Source organism: Notamacropus eugenii, chromosome 3 (genome assembly GCF_028372415.1).
Source record: "Notamacropus eugenii isolate mMacEug1 chromosome 3, mMacEug1.pri_v2, whole genome shotgun sequence".
Lineage (NCBI taxonomy): Eukaryota > Metazoa > Chordata > Mammalia > Diprotodontia > Macropodidae > Notamacropus > Notamacropus eugenii.
In genome coordinates, this window is record NC_092874.1 from 271,883,674 (window position 1) to 271,900,411 (window position 16,738).

Sequence of the window (16,738 nt, forward strand, 5' to 3'; positions counted from 1 at the left end):
GAGGAGAGCTAAGAATAACGTTCTCTTTTTGTGCAGGAAGCTGCATAAACAGGAAGGTTTCTTTTTCTTCTTCTAACAGTATTAAGGGCAAAATAGAATGAAGGTTAGAACTGGAAGGAACTTCAGAGATCATTTTATGCTCTAGTGTCTGACCCCTCCAAAACAGTGATGGCTGAGATCAAAGAACTCACCCCTAATCTGGTCCAGATTGGGAGAAAAAAAGATCAGCGGTTACCTACCTGTCAGTTAGCCAATAAATAACATTTATTATGTGCTCACTATGTGCCAGGTACTGTGCTAAGATTCAAAGAAAGGCAAAGGAAAGTTCCTATTCTCAAGGAGCTCACAGTCTCACGGGGGAGGAGGAAAGAGGAAAGAGACAACATGCGAACAATTATGGAAGAACAAGACACATACAGTATACATTGGGCATCATCAACAGAAGAAAGGCATTAGAATTAAGGTGGGGTGAGGCTGGGGAAGGGTAACTGACTCACCATGGATAAATAATCTCATCTTTCTGATCCTAATTTTCCTAATCTATAAATTATGAAGATATTGGCATATATAATGCTATTTCTGGACTCACCCTGCACATAGTCACCTAAGGAATTTTAGGAGTGCCTCTAGGATAAGACTAATGATTCCTCTATTTGGAATTTTAAGCCTTTTCCAATCTTGTTCCAGCCTACCTTTCTAGATGTCTGTAACTTCTGTAAGTAGTTAAACCAAAATAGCCTATTGGGTATTCTATCTCCACCTCTGCATCTTTCTCGTCTCTCCCTTTGGAAAGTAAGTGCCTTGAAGGCAGGGATTGTTTTTTTTATCTTTCTTTGACTCCTCTTTTATCAGCATAACGATTGGTCCAGAGTGCCTGTCTCCCAAATCTGGAGTGTGTGTATGTGTGTGCGTACATACACATATATACATTATATATGTGTGTATGTGTGTGCATACATACACATATATACATTATATATGTGTGTATGTGTGTGCATACATACACATATATACATTATATATGTGTGTATGTGTATGCATACATACACATATATACATTATATACATCTACACATATATGTATGTGCATGTATATATTATGCATATATGTACACACACATATATGGGAGAAAGGAATTTCTCTCTATAGAAATATAGAACGTATATTTCTATAGATAGAAATACAGAATGTCTATTTCTATATAGAAAGAGAGAGCGTATATTTCTACATATAGAAAGATAGAATGTATATTTCTCTCTCCTTTGAAATATAGAATGTATATGTGTGTATATGTATGTAGGTATGTAAGTATGTAAAAATTCCTTTCTTCTTGGCTCCAACTCAAATGCGGCCTCTTTGTGAAATCTTCTCTTTCTCTCACTCATGAGGGGATGTTTGTTCAATTGGTATTGTAGAGATAACACATACTTGCTAAAAGAACATCATGAAAATAACTCACTGGATGGGCCAACATTTGTTGCAGAGAATGACATGATAGAGAAATACTAAAAGGAACTCACTAAGATAGTATAGGTTGAATCAATGGGCACTTGAATACTGCAAAAGCAGATGCAGGAGAAGATGGTGAACAATATATTGAAAAACATGGCTCTGGATTAAGAAATGAAAGAAATCTCTACACTGAAGCCTCATGCTCATTTATCATGAACACTTTCTTCAGGAAGTGAGTTGGAAAGCACTAGATATGGGGAACACCAAATCATATCACAACAGTGAAATCGATCATTTTATTTTATAACTTTTTAATTGCCACTTTTGTTTTTATATATCACATTCATGTCCTCTTAACATGGGTGAGTCTCTCACCTCTTCACAGAGCAAAGAAAACTTTAAGTAAAGCCAGCTGACGCAGCAAACCTCATCTAACAGTAGACATTGCATTCCACATCCATAGGCCCTGCCTCATTATTTGCCCAAGGGTTGGACAGGTCCTAATGGCATAGGGAGGATATGAAGGTAGGTCTTCTCTTTCCAAATCTGTGGCTCTTTCCATTCAGTCCTATCTATTCCTGTTATCTGAGTCTGTCATTTTTATTCTGGCCTCACTCGTAGCACTTGATAGTCACAATCCTTTCATTAACTAGTTCATCCTGAAATTGTTTTTGCCTCTTGAATCCCTGGACCCCTTCCACTGTTCTTCCACAGAGGTAGAAGTCAGGGTCAGACACAAGATTTGAACCTGGGCCCTTTGATCCCTAAAACACAAAAGGGCTGAGCAACTTGTCAAAGATCACACATAGGATCATTGAACTAGGGCTGGAAGGGATGAAATAAAGGCCTTCAGAAACTAAATAACCAATGATCATTCTAATATATCATCTTGCCCCCATCCCAGTTCAGTCACAGTCCATTTCCATTTATACCACCCAACAGATGAGTAAGACAGGGAGGAAGAGGAATCCTTATCCCAGCTAAATGAGGGGATGTAGCGTGGTGGACAGAGCACTGGACTTGAGTTCAAATTCTACCTCAGAAACTATCTGTGTGATCCTGAACAATTACTTAACCCATTCTGGTCTCGCCTTCTTCTTCTTTTAAATGAGGTGTTTGGATTCAGTGATCTCTAAGCTCCCTTCCAGCTTTAAACTTATGCCCCTATGGAGTCTATCATCAACACTGAGGTTATCTTTGCCATCTGCCTTATACACTTCTTCGGAAAAACTGACTGTTGCTACAGGAAGTCACATAAATATGTTGACTTATTATATCATAGATTCATATGATCTGATCTCAATTTGGCCCCTGTGGTGACATGACAACCCTTTTATTCATCCTCAATTGAATTTATTTTTTAAAAATAATTTTTATTGCTCTCTTTTTATTTTAGTTTAACTAAATTTCTCCCAGTATCCTTCTCTCTCTCCTCTAATCAGAGAGCCATTCTTTATACTAATGTTTTTAAAGAAAAAGGAGAGAAAAAAAATCTGCAAAGCTAATCAATACATTGAAAAAAAATCTGCAAATATATTCAGTATTCCACACCTCTGGACCTCCCAGAGACATCTTTCTTATTTCTCTTCTTTGATGCCATGCTCACTCTTTTAAATTAATTTGCAGTCATCTTGTCATTGTTTTTCAATTTGTTGTTTAGTTGTGTATATTGTTTTCTTAGCTCTGCTTACTTCACTCTGCATCAGTTGATGGAAGTCTTTTAATGTTTTGCAATTCTCATATTCATCATTTCTTATAATACAGAAATATTCTGTAGCATTCAGGTACTATAATTTATTTAGCCATTCCACAATCAATGAGTATCTACTTTATTTGCAGTCCTTTACTGCTTCAAAATGTGCTGATATAAATACTTTGACATATATTGGTATTTTTCTTATCAATGCCTCTTTGGCATATACATATACATACATACAGAGTTGTGGGGGCAAATATTTAACAACTGGATTTCTACGGGAAATATGTATGCATGACATAATTTTAAATTTAACCTGCGTTGCTATAATTTTCTTCATTACTTTCTTAGTCTACACAATCAGATGATAAGTGAAGCTTGATATGGAGCTTTTGCTGATTTCTGAGGTGTAAAAGCTCAAATGAAATTTGGCAATTGGCTCTTGAGAGCTGGTATGGGCTGGGCTAAGCACATCCTTGGGTGCACACCGCAATATCTACAACTGGAAAGGCACTAGGTCAGCTCCACTGACTTTTGTGCCCTTACCTAGGATCATAATTCCAGTTTTAGAGCTGGATGAAGAGATGAGACTCAGAGACTGGGTTTTGAGATAACATACCCCTGGGTATATGCTTACCAATGGAATTACTATCAAAAGATATAGTAATTTTAGTCACTCTATTTGCAAAATTCCAAGTCATATATAATAGACATTAAGGAGGCAATATGGTTGGACCATGGTGTAACTATCTGGTTGACTACCAAATCCAATCCTCTCTTGAGCTCCAATACATCGCATCCAACTTTAGACTCAACATATATAATGCTAAATTTGTTACCTTCCTCCTTCTTCCAAACTTCCTTGTGTGGGGATAAAAATCATCCAACATGCAATAAGAGACATTGAGGCAGAGCTCTGAGCCAATGGCACTTTGTTAAAGGGCCCATGGTCTCCTTTAATGGAGTAGATCTCATATCTTCCTCACAATCTGAGGTGCCCCCTCCTTTCTGGGCACTATTTTTATAGGGTTAGATATGTAAACATTCAAAAACAGTTATTCCAAATACAGAATAATTTCGTTGGTTGCCATATGAAACATAAGCTAACATAAGCAAAGCAATATATCAAAAAAGTCACAAGTTGAGCAAAGCAAGGAATATCTTCATTAACTAGGTGGTCATAAGGTAGTCATAAGATGGGCACCTGCTCATATTGAACAAGAGAGAATTGTCTGGAGCCACAAAAATAATTTTGGGTGATTTTCCATGTAGTTGAGTCACCTCTGCCACACCGGGCTTGGTCACCACAAGGAAAAACAAGGGTGGAGGGCCTCTAGCCAGCTTCCCATGATTGCACAAGTGATCTAACCATCTGCAGCTCACAGCTCTGGGGCCAAATATACAGAACTTATAATCATATCAAACTGATTGATACTGATTGGAATAGAGGAAGGGTCTTCAGTGAATCAACTTCCACCCCTATCCTCCCAGTCACCCAGGTTTATAGCCTTAGACTTGTCTTTGTACCTTCCCTCTCTCTCGCCATCTACCCTATCCCTTCTGTAGGCAATTATTTGATAAATCCAGTTGTTTTTATTCAATCTGAGAACCATTTTTCTGAGGGCTACCATTCACTTTTCTGAATAGTCTGCCTGCTTCCTGTTGCCATTCCACCCTTGGTATAGCTGCCAAAATAATCTCCCCATGGGTCAGATCTGGCCATGTCATTCCTAGCTCAAAAGCCTTTTAGTGACTCTCTATTGCTTTTGACATATTAATAAATAATACCTTGCATTTTATACAGTGCTTTAAAGTTTGCAAAGTGCTTTACAAGTATTTTCTAATTTGATTCTCATAACAACCCCAGGAAGTAAGTGCTTTGTCATTGTTCAGTTGTTTCAGTTATGTCCAACTTTTTGTGATCCCATTGGGATTTTCTTGGCGTAGATACTAGAGTGGTTTGTTATTTCCTTCTCCAGCTTATTTGACAGAGGATGGAACTGAGACAAACAAGGTTAAGTGACTTGCTCAGGGTCACCCAGCTAGTGAGTGTCTGAGGCTGTATTTGAACTCAGGTCTTCCTAATTCTAGGTCTAACACTCTAACCACTGCATCATCTAGCTGCTCCTCCATTCAGTACTAAGACAAAACCTTATTATTTTGTTATAGATTTAAGAACATTATTGTGAGAAGGGGTTCATGGGTTTCACTAGACCTTCAAAGAGATTCGTGGCACACAAAGGGTCAATGGCGCTTGCTTTAAAGCCTTAATTTAAAGGAGTGAATAAGATGAAAGTTCAGACATTGTGCTAGGGCTGCTGGTGGAGATGTGCATGTAGGGCCCAGGAAGATTTCAACCTCTTTATAATCTTCTCAAGGCATTGAGAAACCACATAACTTGTCCAATGTCACACAAACCATTGTTTGCCCATTTTAACTTTCCATTTTATCATCAAGATCTCTGCGTTTCCTTGACAAAAGTCAGTCTCCAGAAGGCTAACTTGGTATGCATTAAACAGAAATGGCATAATTTGTTCAGTAAATATAGAAGAAAGGAATCTAAAGGCTAGAAAATGCAAAATAAGAACTATATTCATAAGACAAAAGGGTAGATTGTGAAAAGACAATGATCCCAAGTAGAAAAATTTGTACAAGGTTTTGCACCCACTACTTGCAGTCAAGAGGAAGGTGAGTGGTCTGATACTAAAATGGAAAATTTCAAGAAAGACGTTTAGTCTGGAAGAATTTCTTTTTTTTCCTTTATCTTTATTACAGAAACCACTGAAAATGTTTAAACCTTCATTCTTTCTGAAATATCAGGTGGAAAGCAAATTATGAATATTTTTACACCTCCTCCATGGGTTTCCCAAAATAGTAAACCCAAGCTTTTTTATTTTTCCTTTTTTCTTTTGGTGGAATTTTGTTTAACTCTCCATTCTTAATGAGAAATCTGTTAAGCAGTTCCATTCATTCTTCTTTCTATTTTTATTAAACATCAGGGAAAAATTTACACTTAGCAGATGGTTATATCCAAAGAGCAATATCAGAGAATGCATACATGTCAACAATCTTCTGAAGAAAGTATACCAGAGAAAGCAGCTTCAGGTAGTAATGGCATTTCTGTGGACAGTAGAGTGGTCTAATGGAAAAAGCTTTGGCTCTAGAGACCAAGGATCTGAATTCAAATACCATTTCTGGTTCTTTCTGCCTCTATGATTTTGGATGAATCATCTTGGCCTCAGTTTCCTCATCTATAAAATGAAGGCATTAGACTAGATGGCTCTGAGACCCCTTATAGCTCTAGGTCTATGAACATTTCTTAAACAAGCAATGTAGCCTTCTAAATGCAAATCAGACTGTCAGAATAGGTTTTACTATTTTAATATTATTGGGAGAAAAGTTACAAGGCACTGAGTACCCACAAATAGCTGCACTTGACAATATTTTGCACTTGAACCAAGTTATTACTGCTTTACATTAGAGTTCCACATGAAGAAACCTATCTTCCTGTCTATATTGAATTCTTTGGAATCTTGACCTTCCTTGAGGTTAAACGATCCCTTTGGGCTGCATATTGACAGTGTTAAAATGTAAAGCTATATATGTTCTTTTGTATTTGTATATATTTTGTTAAATTTTTCCCAATTATATTTCAATCTGGCTTGGGCCACATTCAGAACATGTGGCCCATAACCACATATTTGACACCTCTGTTTTAGATTATTGAAAAGCTAGCATAATATGGTGATTATTAGGAGCCAGACCCAGAAAATAACATGGAACTTTTCCTTACATGCAAACTACTCACATAGAACTTTTATTTTATTGGGCATTCGTGTCTAAGACCCCATTGAAAACTCCTTGAAAATTTCAAAAAAGGTCACAGGATCATCTAGCTAGTATTGGAAGGAGCCCCAAAGGATACTTCATTCAAACCCCTCATTTTAGAAATGAGGAAATGGATGTAATAGTTATATTAATGAGAATAATAATAGCTTACATTATATGGTACTTTAAGGTTTACAAGCTTCTTTACACATTTAATCTCATCTGAGTCTCATAATCTGAGCTTGGGAGGTAGGAGGTGTTATTATATATGATAATGAGGAAATAGGAATTCAGAAATGGAAGATTCTTATAAGATGGGCTTAAGATTGGAAAATTAGTACAAATGAATAAAAGTTATTGGAATGGAATTAAATATTTTGATCAACAGATGATTTAATTAGATGTATTAGAAGACTTGAAAGATTATTAGAAGCAGGTGGCAATGGTAACTCTTTACCAGCTATATTAAGGTCAGAAAAGAAAATGAATCAAAATTGTAGTAAGAGAGATGTTAAGTTAGACAACAGGAATAGTTCCTTAATTAAAAAAAGACTACTAATTGCTGGAATGAATTACTTAAAGGAAGTCAGAGAATATCTTTCCTTCTACATCTTGGAAACTAGCTATTTGCCCAGGATGATTTAAGAACAGAATTATGGAATCTTAGAGTTGGAAGAAACCTTACAAAGGCCTAGTTCATTTTTCTGAGAAGTAGAATGAATTCCCATGGAGGAAATGACTCAGGTTATTCTTTCCCATCTGGTAGCCCCCCCCCCCCCTTAAAAAGAAAACAAAACATTTTATTGATGACTTGTTTTTTTATATCATTGTCATATACCAGTAACTATACCTCCCTACTCTTATCCCCCACAACCTGTATAACAAAGAAAAAGAGTTTGGCCAAACCAACCAACACAGAGATGTCAACTCTGACAGACAATGTGTGCAGAAATCTCTATCTATAGCCTGTAACTTTCCTGCCAGGTATGAAGTATATTTCATCACTACTTACTTAGAACTGAAATTAAACCCTGAGTATAAGCTAAATTTGGATATCTTTTAGTATTACTTTTGTCAATCACTCTATCTATGTCTTTCTCCTAGAAGTTGCTTTTTTATTCTTCATCTGTTCATACAAGTCTTTTCTTGTCTGTCTGAAGTACTGGCATTCATCTTAGCCCCTTTTCCTAGGAAAGGAAGCAAACCAACAACAGATTCAATAATACTCAGTCACACTTTGTCACTAAGATCTATGCTCTTTTAATGTCAGTTTTAGGTCTAATTTTTAAATTGCATGTTTCTCGAATTATAGTTTATCAACCAAATTGAGTAAGAAAGATAGCCTCAAAATAACTTGAGTAAGTGTTCTGACTTCTGAATACAAGAAGTTCCAGAAATCTTAGTGCAGTTTTAAGCTTTAACAGTATAACCATGAATTCTCCCCTCCTCCCTCCCAAAGAAAGTTCCATGTTGGATTAAAGAGATAAAGGAAGAGAAGAATGACATAGCCACCTGTCCCGATCAAGGGTACAGGCCGCCAAGAAAAACAAAATTTCCCATTTTATACAGACTGAGTTGTATACAATTGGAACTGGATTTACTCATTGGCAAGATGAAAAATTTAGACCTAGAAGGAACCATACAGATTACCAATTCTAGTATCCTTATTTTACAGATGAGGAAATTGAGTCTTGGAGAGGTTAATTGAATTGTTCAAAGTCACACAGGCAATAAGTAACAGAGCTGGAATTCAAACCAAGGATTTTTGAGTTCAGATTTCATAATGTTTCCATTGGACACATTGCCTCTTAGGTCTTCACAAATGGCCACTGGGTATTAGAGTTCTCTGTATTACTAGCAACCAGCAGGAGTGAAATTTGAAAGTGAAGCTTCAATAATTACAAACCCCTTTTAAAGTTGATAGGATCATAGATTTAGAACCAGAAAGGACTTTAGATGTTATTTAGACAATACCCTCATTTTGTAGATAACTGAGGTCTTGAGAGATTAAGTTACTTCCTTATAGTCAAAAAGATATTCAGCAGCCTGGGAAGGATTGGAACTCAGATCCTTTAACTCCAAATCTAAAACTCTTCCCATTGTACTATTTTTCTTGTTTTAATTGAAATTGTATCTTAGGATGTGAAGCAGAAAATATTTGTTCTTAAGAGTGAAAAAAAAAAAAAAGTGAGGTACATAACATACCAGATATGCATATGTTATTCACAAAACATCCACGATGTCTCTACATACAATGAGATTGCCATGTTCATTTGGTTAGTTTGTTTAATTCCCAGGAAAGGTGAGCATAGGTATTACTGGAAGAGGCAGGTATCCTTTGTTACTATCTTAACTCCTTTTATATCCAGCCATCAGAACCTGACACCACGTCTCATTTTCAAACTCCTCTTCTTTGTGAGGATGAGCTAAAGTATAGTGAGTTGATTTATTGATTAGCCCACATGCAACTAGTTCCAAAGGCAGGTTGAATATGCTGTTAATAGTTTGCATTCAAATGTGTTTTTTCTTAAACTGGTACTAACATATGCTTTTGGTGAATTAAGAGTTAATATGCAAGAAGCCAAAAAAAAAATACAGTTACATACATGTGAATTCGGAGCTCAGTCCTTTGAAACTGTAAACACTCTACTGGTTGAGACTCTGGACAAACATACAATTCCTCCTCATACATAGAGTGGGAATTCAACATATCATATTTATTAGGTGTGTAGTATGAGAAGAATCCTCTTTTCTTTTTTCTCTTTTAAGAACATTAGAAAAAATTCTGAACTCAGCAAACACCAAACAAAACAAGCATTTCCATATAAATTGTACAATAGAAAAAAGAAGCTTGTATATGAAACTGTAGGACACTCATATATATCTTTCTTTTGTTTGAAGTATAATATAATCCATTAACCTGGGTCAGATGCATGAAAGACAAAGTATTCATATTTTCTCTATACCATATTGATTCCTTTTAAGGATATCATAAATAAAAGGATTATAATTCATTCCACATGTAACTTTCAAAGTGTCATACTTGCCTTAGTTTTGTTTTGACCTTTCTTCCTTCTGTGTAATTAAAAAAAAAAAGTGCTTCAATGACCCTCTTTTTTCTTATTTTCTTTCATATTCTTATCCCCTTCCTCCCTCCCATTCCACTCCCCCACTGAAAAAATAAAGGAAAAACAAAGCTTTTTGTGACAAATAGGCATAGTCAAGCAAAATAAATTCTGCCATTGGCAATGGCCAAAAAATATGGTAGACCTCATATTATATGACACAGGGTGATATAACTTTGAGGACGGCATATTTTAATATCTAGTGGTATAAAGAATCATGTTCTAACATAAAGAGAAATGGACTAAGACCCAGGACACTTGGATTCCAGTCTGGGCTTGTGGCTAACAGGATTAATGAATTTAGGCAATTCACCTAATATTTCTGAGCATCAGTTTCCTTATTTGTAAACTAAGGGAGCTGCATTAACTTACCACCAAATCCCCTTCTAGAACTAGAATTCTACACCACTTTATTTTTGTCTAAATGATGAATGGAAACCATCTTTTAAAATGTCCCAAGTCATTATCAGATTCCTTTTATTTATATTTATTTATAATATCCTTGTGGTACAGAGAAAACATATACTTTATCTTTCTTTCATCAGACCCAGGTTCAAGCTCTCACTCTCTTTTATGGAAAGAAAACTGCAAAGGTTACAAATTTCATTCCTCCCCTCAATTGTTTCCTTTTGTCATCTGTAGAATAAATTGATAGACTCAATAAAAAACACTGGTATTTTGACATTTAAAAAAAATGCTCAGCTCACTGGGAAACAAGTAGTAATGAACTTAAATTTCCTTTTCTTAAAAAATGAAGCCAAGAGGAATAAGTCACAGTGATAAGACTCACATCAATCTCAGTAGTCTTTCTCAATTAGCTCCCTGCATAGTAGCTGTGCCTTGAAATTCATGTTCTCGAATGTCCTGGACTAGAGATTGATCTCTTAGCTATCCAATGGCAATAAGAAAAATATTTGTTTGTATTTTTTTGCTAAACTTTTTGTTTTTCTTTTAAAAAATTTCTTGGAATGACTAACTAACTGATCAGGAGAGAAGGCAGAGAAATAAATCTCTGACTACCTACATCTGTTGCTGAAGATTAGCCTAGTTAAATTTTCATTGGAGATTGGGTCACCAGATGGTGATTGATTTTTTTTCAAGGATCTGTGATTCACCTGTTTGGTTACTCTTTCCACTGAGGCAGATCCCAACCCCTCCATGTCTCACAAATGAAGGTAAAAACAAAAGGTTCCAATAAAAGATACATTGCTGTTAGTCGGAGATGTCCCATTGGTTACCAAAAAAACTAGAGTTTCAACCATATCATTGTCTCCTTGTGTATCTGTTGATATTACGATTTCTTCCTGAACTTGAGCCATTGTTTTGAAGGATGTAACTTCAGGAAAACAAAACCACTGGCTTTTAATATGACTGAATTTTTCTTTCAACTGACCATTTGTTAGGACAGCATGTAGGGACAGTTTCATTCTTTTTCTTCATCCATCTAGAATTCAAGTACTAGATTGTCATAGAAGGGTATGCGTTTCTTTTTTTTGGTACATACTTTAGAAAGTGACACCATGGCACCATTGAGAGTGTTGTATTTGGAATCAAGAAGATTTGAGTTTGAATTTCAACTTTTGACACTTGCTATATGACCTTGGTCAAGTCACTTGTTAAGTTTAGCCTATGAGATTCAAAGAGTCATGTAGACTCAGTCTTTGAAACATTTAAATATTACATAAGAAAGGTACCCTTAAAGGGCAGGAGATACTATGCATGAGCAAATGTTTATGGAAAAAGTGATTTTTCACTTAACTTCTCTGTGACTTCTCTGTTAAGCTGTAGATGGATCACAATTTGTGTCAGTATAGGGAGTTCCCTCGCCAAGAACTCACGGATCCTAGATGTACTGATGCAACTCAGTAGGTGCCATGAGGCAATTGTGTTATGTAATTCTTACATGGAATGTAGGTTTCTTGGGCACAATATTCAATGAAAGTGTATGTAAAAAGAATACAATAGTACTTTATTTTTTATCCTAAAGTTGGCATTTGTTAAAAAAAAACAACAACAATAACCAATAGCAGGATGGGCCCAGCAAATAACACCTTTGGTCCTATTAAATTTAGAGTGTTTCACTGGTTTTAATTTATTTCTTTGTCACATGGCTTGATATTGGTGTTATTTTCTCTAGTGAGGAATTAGCCCAAGGGGACCTGTAAATGAACTGAGTATGATTTCCTAAGATGCATCACTTGGCTCTACTCCAGAAAAAAGAAAAAAAATACTACTTTCATTTCACATTTGCTACAATTTTCTTTGAGCTGTATTTGGGTCATGTTCAAGTGTTCATGGTCCTGCTCCTTATCCTGGTGTGAAGACCAATCTTGGTTTTCATCTCCATGTGGTTTGAAAGGAACAGGAGAGTTCATTTTCCCCTTGAATTTTACTATTAGCAGTTTACAGGATTGACAAAGAGGAGGAGATCTCAGAGGTCAGCCAGTCCAATTCATTCCTGAATCAAACCTACTCTTATGTTCAACATCATAATCTCAAAGCCCTCCTTATTGTCCTTAGAATATGTTGTTAGCTTCAGTTTATTCTGAGCTATCAAACGCCTAAATCTTAGATTTAAGGTTGGGAGGGACCTCAGAAATTACTGAATTATAAATGAGGAAGGTGAAGCCTAGGAAAGTTAAGTAGTCATCCAGATAATGAGTCAGGGGCAGGATTTGAACTCAGGTCCTCTGATTCTAGAGTATCATGGACATCTCAGACTTGTTTTAAAATCTAAATTGGTCAATGAGCATCCACTGTGAATATTTTGTCTTTATCTTTAAGAAACTTCCCTTTTTACTCTTCATTGGATTTTTTTTTTTTTTGTATTTCTGTCTTCAGAGTTTCATTCTTTAGAGCTTCCAATCCTTTTGGGGGTGACTTTCTCTATAGAATTTAATTAACCCCTGGGTTTTCACTATTTTTTCTCTAAACTCTGAAATTTGTTCTCCCAAAATCTAAGGTGTGTGTCAGACTGTAACCAACTTTCCTTTCCTTCTTTATCAAGAACTTAAAAGTAGAATGTTCATTTTCCCCCAGTGTTCATTACTGGGCAGAATTATGTCTCAAAAAGCATTTTTCCTTTGTCATGTGCTTTACCTAGAAGAGAGAAGTTATCCCTTCTTTCATCTCGTGTCCTTTGTCTTACTTGGAGGTTTATTCAATTCCTATCTAGATGTCTATGAGGTCACTCTTCCTCATAAACATATGCCTCTTAGTCAATTAGCTTGCATGTGACATCCATTGTATTTGCTATATATCAAAATAGAAACCCTCTGAGTGTCAGGTAGACCTGCCCCCCCCCCCCCCCAGCCCATCCTAACACAACCCTGTGTTATCTCCATTTAAAAACAGTAGTAGTTTTGCTTAGGGTCACATGAATAGTAAGTGATACACTTGTGACTTGAACCCAGGTATTCTGGCTCACATTTTTTATAATAACTCTCCTTTCTATGGCACCTTAGAGCTACAAAACTGTTCCATATAAAATTAAATAAACTAGAGAAATCTCTTTTCCCATAGATATTTTCTCACCTCTATATGTAACCCTCTAATCTTTCAGGCTTAAGTAATTATCAGGTCTTCTAGCTGTACTATTTGTTAACACTAAACTAGAACAAAGAGACAAATATCTATTTCCAATACATCACCTATAAGAAAGACCAAAACCTAAGTCTCCTTTATCATTGCTAGAGCTGCTGTCTTCTCCTCAAATCTGAAAGCACGCTCCTAATCATTAATTCTCTCAGGGCTCTTTCATTAAATTAAAGTCTCTTTTCAAGAATTCTCATCATGTTTCTTTGAAAGACGAGGACAGAATTCAGTTCTTTCAGGAGAGAAGTTCTCTTAGTCCCTTTTCTTTGCTATTTCTTCAGTTTTCACAGTTAACAGCCTATGATGACAGACATGACAGTTGAGTGATAATAATAGCTGGCATTTATATAGTTCTTTGAAGTTCATAAAATGTTTTACAGATATTATCTTATTTTCTCCTCACAAAAACCCTAGAAGGAGTTTTCTATTTGAAAGATAAAGAAACTGAGGCAGAGCTCAAGTGAATTGTCTAAGATCATACAGCTAATATATCAGGCTAAGGCTTGATTTGAACTCAGGTGTTCTTGACTCTAAATCCATTACTCAATCCAATGGGCTGCCTATCTGCCTCTCAGTCACCTCATAGACTCCTCAGAGAATGATAGTTTAGCTATAACTTTCCAAAATTCTCTTGCTTTTTAAAAAAGAAACAGCAACAGTAGTGACAGACTCTATGGAGAAGTTATTGAAGCTGTTGCTGTGTACCTTATCTTATTAGAACAGCACGATACTTCTGTGAGGTAAGCAGTACTTTTTTTATAGATCAGAAAACTGAGACTCAGAGGAATGCTCAATGCCACATAGCTAGTAAGTGACCCTTGAACCTTGGTCTTCTAACACCAGATTCAGTGTTCTTTTCACCATACTAAAGTTGATCATGTTGCTGACTTATTCTAATACCTTCAATGGCTCACTGTATCCAGCCTTCATCAATCTGCCTGACTTTAAGGATTGCTAGAAATCTCATTCCTTCCTATACAATTTTATTTTATGCTGATGTACCCACTCCAGTCAGAGCAATCTATATCCCCTGTTCCACAAACATGCTATGATCATTCTCTTTGTAACTTTACTTAACAGTGCTTTCTTTGTCCAGATTGTCCATACTCTTAACCTCTATTTGAATCTTACTCATTCTTGAAAGCCTAGATCAAGTTCTCTTTCTTCTAAGGAGACTTCCAGGGCTCCACATTCTAAATTCTTAACAGCTAAGTAGTCTATATCAGTAACATTTAGCATTTAATACTATTTAACCTTGTATTGTTTGTTATTATTTCATGTGTGTAAGTTTTTTTTCCCTTATCACATCGTTAACTTCTTGAAATCATAGGGAATCAAATTTATGGATCATCTATATTCCCCAACGCTTATATCCTATTTATGTATAACATGACACTGTTTATATCAAGCCCTGAGACACTGCAGAGACTCTTAAACAATAGCCACAAACACTCAAAGGGGTCTTACTCTAGTTATCTACAAAAGAAAAAACCAAGTGGATGAAGAACGTCTGTTGTTGATACTATAATATGCAGTTGGTTGGACACACCATAGAACTTATCCATCAGTAAATATATCTTGGAGGGACACTGTATATGGACAATGGGTTGGATTTAGAATTGAATATAAGGAGAGTGGTCTGAATTGCCTTTAAGAAATTGCAAAATTCCTTTATTGATCCCAAGCTTCTCCTTGAAAAGAAGGAGGGAGACTTCTTCTGCCCCTTTTGCACCAATGTTCTTTCAGTGGGAGGTTGTATGGCACTCCAGAGATAGTCTGGTGTTATGGATAGAGGACCAGCCTCAGAATTAAGAAGAAGACTAATGGTAGCCATCTTGGGAGGGTGGGAAAGAAAAAAAAATTTACATGATAACTTTACTGTATATTTAACAGGAATAGTGTGGTGTATATAACAGATTTGCAGTTTCATGTGCAATCATCTTTTTTTTTATTATACTGTGTTATAAAAATGTTCATTTTATTCTATAAATTAAAAATAAAATTTAAAGAAAGAATTAAGAAGGGGGGAAGTTCAAGTCTCCTCTTGACACAAATTGTCTGTCTGATACAAGACAAATAATTAAATCTTTCACTGACTCTGGGCAACTCTCTAAGACCATTAGCTGAAGAACAGATTCTGACTTGGATTGGTATAGGTGAAGGTCCTCATTGGTAATCCCCTGTAATACTGAAATTATAGATACAATTAAAAATATTATAGGGGTGTTTTATGGTTATGAGAGTATAGACTTTGAAGAATTGAAGTTGAGAATGACCCAGTGGATAGCAGAGAAGATCACAATGGGCACTAATGGACTACAACATTTCATATATAAGGAATTAGGAATGGAGATAAGAACTATGATTTCACTGGAATAGAGAACTCCAAAGAAAGGAAATTCCCCCAGCAATACAGGTTGGCACCTTCTTTTCAACTCAGTCTTAGAGTCACTTACCAACTTGACTTATCCAGGGTCACATGGTATTGAAATTGAAGTTGAATCTAGATCTTTGTGACTTCAAGATCAGTTTTCTATTCATTAAACCACACTACCTCTTAAACAAAGAATTAGATAGGAAAAATGGTGATATAGCATTCTAGAAATGCATGATTGAAAAAGAAGATGGGCTGGACATATAACACGAGCAAGGGATGGAAGCCCATGCTACCATTGGTATTCCTAAGGCATCATGAGAATGGATGGATCCTTGGATGTACTGATGGGAGCACATGAATAAGGGTTATATAGGATAGACATGAATGGAAAGTTTACATCTCCATCCCTAGCAGGGATGCTCCCTTTAGTGATATCCCAGGTCCTTTGAGGTTATATAGTAGTTATCCTGAAGGTCAATTTGTTAATTGCAGTCTTTAAAGAAAATTAGTCATTTCCAGATTTAAGACCTATCTGTGGGGCTAAATAAGTAAATTAATTTAGGTAGAATCGTCATTTTTATTATATTGACTCAACCTACCCATGAGCAGGGGCATGTTGGTAAATATCTAACAGCCAGAGTGGATCCTCACCCTCCTTTCAATGT